Consider the following 6,000-nt stretch of genomic DNA (forward strand, 5'->3'; position numbering starts at 1 on the left):
GTATATGTATCTTATTTTTTAATAAAGAATGGTCAACAGTCATATGATTTTCATAGGCAATATCAAACAATTAAACATTACCTGATGTGGCAGCAGATATGGTAGGAACATGAAATCAAGATAATATTTTATTGAACAAAGTTTGAAGATCATTGGTGGAGATTATAATAGTTTTAGAAGAAGACTTAGAACTATTTGGTTTAGTGGTTATTATCATAGTAGTCTTATTAATGTGAGGATTATGAATTAGACTACCATTATAATGATATTTAATTCAATATTTCTGAATGAAATTATTAGTCCTCCCACATCATAAACAGGACTTGTGAAAAGTATAAGCTAGTACATTTTTTAGGAGTAACAACAACAATAGTATTAACACTATGAGTCTGACTTATACCCAACTGAGTTTCTTCATATATCAATTCCATAAGAACATTATCCATAGTTGATAAGGGATGTCAGTACAAAAGTGAAGGCTTGGTATTCTTAAATTCATTTCGAAGTGCCATTAGAAATTAAATAAGACAAATTTAATTTTGATAAGTAATAAAATTACCAACATCACTTTCATCTTTGAATTTTGGCTTAGAATTTTCAAAAATGTCCCCAAAATGTTGAATTTTAGAAAGAAAATCATCAATCGACGGACATGGTTCTTAACGAAGACGAGATAAAGTGATCAAAATATGATATTAATGAGCAAAGGTAATAGAATTGTATTATGTGGCAAGAAAATATCAAGCATATTTAGCAAGTTCAAATAGCTCAAAATGTACATTAATAGAAGAAATAGTGGTGTTAGTGAACCATGTTAAAATTTGATAATTCTTACTTTTTCATTCCTCTAGTCGATCTGCAAATTTATTATTGGATTCTTTTTCTTTTCTTTTTGGTGCTTTGCATTCTCCGATAACAAGAAGTTATAATTTCATTCCTTTTAGATAACTACGCATAGTTATAATCTATCTATTGTAGTTATTTCCATAAAGGATAATTGAAATTGGTTGTATATTTTTTCATTGAATACATACCATTAAACTCTTGAAAAAAAATGAAATGGAGATTTGAGAACTTATGAGTATTGATATAAAATATAAATATTGAAGATGGGAAGAGAAACAAAAAAAAAATTGAAGCGCAAAAGTAAAAATGAAGTTAGAAATGAGAGTAAACCAAGGATGAGAATAAGCAACTCTTGGTTATTCCAAGGTGATTCACTTTCGGAATGAACCATAAAATCGCTCTAATATCATGAAAAAAAAATGATGAAAACTTTATTGTAATAACTTGTATATTATAATGAGGCTTAAAGCCTATTTACACAGAGGTAGAATGTTACAAAATAAAAAAAATAATAAATAAAAATAATGACTAAATTAATTCCTATAATCAATTAAATCAATATTTAATATTCTCTAAATCAATATCTAATCAATCTAGAATATTATTGAAATTTTGTTAGAATACTATTATCCATTTAAAATATTATCGAAATATTACTAAAATATCATTGACAACTTGCAACATGGGCTTGGGTCTTGAGCCATTTAATTGAGAAGAAAGTAATAATCTATGGCTCAGTATGTAGCAGCACAAATGAGATACATCACACATGTTGGCAAAAGAAAACTTAGGCAAACTGATGAATAATGAAGCCAAATATCAATGAACATGTAATTGAAATTACTGAATAAAATGTGTCCTTAAAAGAATTAGTGATCTGAATATTCTGGTATGAAGCATACTCAATTGCTCGAGCAAAAGTGCATATTTCTAACTCAAAAAGTGATGGCATTGGCCAAGCAACCAAAGTACATCAAACACGTGAACAATAATATATATAGAAGGAAAAAAGTTTCATTTGTAAATAGAAATCATGTCTGATTAATTCAATTAACTGGTTTTCAGACCAAGTAATTAAACATTTCATATATTTCAAAATTCATCGACATGAAAATGAATAATTCGTTGAAAAAAAAACTAATTAATAATCATGTACCATCGTAGAAATCCCATCACACTGGCCTCTTAGTAGCAACATCTTCATAGCACCAAACAAAATCTACTTCCTCCCATGCATTACAAAGAAGCCCATCCTTGACTTCAGTCCCCAAATAATGAGCGCCATCAAGAAAATCAGGCCTGGGAATGCCAACTCCAAAATCAACGATCTCTCATGTTCCATTCGTGTCCAGAGTGTAGTAGAAGGAGGTGCCATTGTTCCACACTAAATCATACATAAACACCCCAAGCTGCTTCTGCTGCAGATTAACATAGCGGCCTTTTGGCTAGTCATACCAGAGATCAGTGATGCAAAGAAGTGCAAAGAATTGTTCAGGCCATGGTGTTGGGGTAGGGACTGAGTCATCAGGCCATTCAACTGAAGTTTTATAGATTGTAGAAACATCATTAACGAGGTTATACGGAAATGAAGTTCTTCAACCTCATCTCACTTTGGAGCTTTTCCTTGTTGAGCCAGACTCTTTGCTCTCGTTGTTAGTTTTTCTCTATGGAAAGATAAAAGAAAGAGAAATGGATAATGATTAATGGGTGTAACTTGTAAGCTTGAAAATATATAAAAATAAAATAATAATCTCTACTAGTTAGTATCATCTTTTCGAATTCAACATAAATATTAAAATTTAAACAATTAAAAACCTCTCTTTCATAATAATAATAGTATAAGTGGGGAAGACGAGATAGCATAAATAATATGCATATAATATAATTTTTAAAGATAAAAATTTAAAGTATTTTACTCAAAGTATTATGTTTTATTATTTCACCTCTAAATTGACATTTGTATGCTGCATCTTGACGGAAAGAAGCATCCTCGTAAGTGAGCAAGTGTTTATTTTAGACATTTTCGGCCAGAAAGTACTATTGATCATCGAATAGTATATCAACACTTTTATATTTAAAATTGTTAAAAGTTAAATTAACATTAGTAGTCTACCAGCAAATTATTCATCTATTGATCAACAAATTTCTTTCTTTGATAATATCTTAATCAATTGTCAACATTTATTGTTCTTTGAAAAATGAAAATGTATGGCGCCGAACATAGGGACGATGATGTGAAATATTAGAACGTATTTATTGTTCTTTGAAAAAAGAAAATGTTTGCAGGGGAAGATAGGGATGGTGATGTGAAATATTCGCACATCTTCATGCCTTGTGTGACTTAAAAAGTTAACCCAAAATTACTCATAAATTATTTATGTATTTGACTCGGTCATAATATAAAATGTTAATCTAGAAAAATAATAAATGACCGACCTAAACCAGGATAACAAAATCGACAAGGTTTATATATATCTGTAATTAATTTTAATTTTTTAATTATAATAATTAATTTTACTTTTATCATCATTTTTAATCTTATAAGAGTTACTTAATCTCGTCATCCATCATATTATCTCCTTTTTTATTTCTTTTTGGTTTTAATTGTCAAAGGGGATTTGAGTTTGTGATATTTTCAAAAGTACAAATAAATTATTGTTATGTCTTCTGCTTCGCGACCTAATGATCATGAAAAAAGATATCACGACTTGATTTTGAACCAAGCCTGTTTTTCTCCTTCTTGTAATAGGGTTTTGTCCCCCACTCGAAAAAAAAAATAAATTATTAATATGTCAATGCATGAAATCACTGTGACACTCAGTAAATGGTGATAACCATTCATAATTAAGAATCCAAAAAGGTTGGAAAAAGAAAAGAAGGAATCAACCATATTATACTGTATCATTATTATCTGGTCTGAAATCATTCTTTTTCTTATCACTTTCTTGTGTCCTTTGAATGTTGCTTCATTCCATCATTTGCTCATTTTATTATTCATTAAAAATAAAAAAGGCCATTACCGAGGACCAAGACTCATAATATAAAATATACATACATACATATATATATATATATATATATGTTGAACCACTATTTCAAACATTTTACTAAGTACTCAAGCTGTGATGCAGTCTAAAATTGCCACCTAGTCTCTTAAGTTTGTTTTTTTGTTTTTTTTTGTTTTGATAATGACACTGGTTAATATAATATTTAAGAAAAAAATATAATTTTAAATTTAATAAAAATAGTAAATGAAATATATTTTTTAAATAATATATTTTTAATTACTCTTAATTATGACAATAATTTTCTAACCGTGTATGGAATTTTCTTACGATTTTATGGTCGTAAACTCCGGCACCCAAATATCAGTAAAACCACTTTGGTTTGGTAAGAAGTTTTCGTTTTCAATCACTAGCTCACCATTGAAAATCCAAAAGGGCCCGTAGCTTAACCAATTCTCTAGAATCATATGTCAACTCCACTTCACTACCAGTTTTATAATTACTATTGTTTTCCATAATTTTCCTTTTTTTTTTTTTTCTCATTCAATTTGTTTCTCTTCCTTCTCGGTCAAAGAGATCCTCCATGAGTAAGTAATTAAGTGATGCAAATCTATGATACGCGCTTGCTTTGATTGGAGAACAAGACATTTTCAAAGACTTGAAATTTCACTAGTAGTTACGTTATCTCTGATATTCTATTTCTATTCCTCTTTCTTGTTGCAAAGAATTCAAAAGTCAAGATTCAAGATAAGGTTTTTATTTTCTTGAGTTTAATTTTTTTAATTGTATTAGGGTATGATATAACGAAAGTAACCTAAAAATACTTTAATTTGGGATGTCTAATTATATAGTTTTTTTTTTTTTAAATGATATAACTGATCTACATGTTCAAGGAGTATTTTTGAAAAGATCTAAATAATATAAATGATTTAAAAGTTACTAGTCACAATGTTTTTGGAATCAAACTTAACACTTCTTTTATCGCAATAATGGTCTCGATATTATATAAAATGCCACTCATTAAGTATGATCTTTTTCTGTAAAAAGAGATTATATATGGACAAATTAATAAAAAATAATAAATAAAAAGAATATAACAAACATTCACTTTGATATTATATTAAATATTTAGTTTAAAACCAATTTGTATTAGATCAAAGGAATCAACTTGAGTATAATATATTAAAAAATTAAATCTTAATAAATATGAAAATAATGATTAACACAGTTGAATAGCCTGTATCATTGATCATTTATGATTTATTTTTATTCTTTATAAATATGATCTAGGTTTACATAATGAAAGATTATCATCTTCCTTTCTATTTTATAAATAAAATTATGTTCATTTTAGAATTGAACCTCAAATTTTTAAAATGACAAAGTCTCTCAAGTTTTTACTTGTCTGTGTTTCCATTAAAAAATATTTATATCTATAACAATAAATAAAAGCAATCTCCAATCTTACATTCACAACACATCTAAGTAATATTTTGAAAAAAAAAATTACATAAGTAATTTTAGAGTAAAATATATCTAAAAACTTCTCTCAGCACCCTCTCAAGCTCTTCTCATGTTTCTTCAATTCTTGCATAAAATCAATAGTGATTTTTCTCAGCCACCCTCTACAACCAAAAGGCTTCTGACAAATTGACTATTATTGAATATGTCAAAATCTGAATTTTTCCTGGATATTAATGATTTCTTCGTTCTTAAGTACAGGAACAAATCATTAGTATTTTGTTAATTATATTTAGTAATTACAACGTATTCCCCTTGAAACCACCACGAAGTTTCTTCCGGATAGTTGTTTGAAAACCAATACCCTTTTTTTTTTCTCCTTATTATCAAATGGATCTAGTCAATGCTTATGGATGAATCTAGAGATTCTTAAATTAATTCTGAATAAATAATTATAATTAGAAAGAAAAATATATAACATTCAGGTTTTTATTAAAAAACTTCGCGCTGCTAACTAAAAACATAATTTCTTGCAGTAAATTGAAAATATAACTTAAGTAATAGTAATAAAAATTTGGAAAATTTGTTAGTCAATAATTTTTCTTAAATAAAATTAACAGACTCTGACCAATGGGATTCATGATAATTTATTATTTACAACACTATAATTATTCAGATTCTTCTAATT

The sequence above is a fragment of the Durio zibethinus genome, chromosome 13 (assembly GCF_047325235.1).
Source record: "Durio zibethinus cultivar Kanyao isolate XHJ-2024 chromosome 13, ASM4732523v1, whole genome shotgun sequence".
Lineage (NCBI taxonomy): Eukaryota > Viridiplantae > Streptophyta > Magnoliopsida > Malvales > Malvaceae > Durio > Durio zibethinus.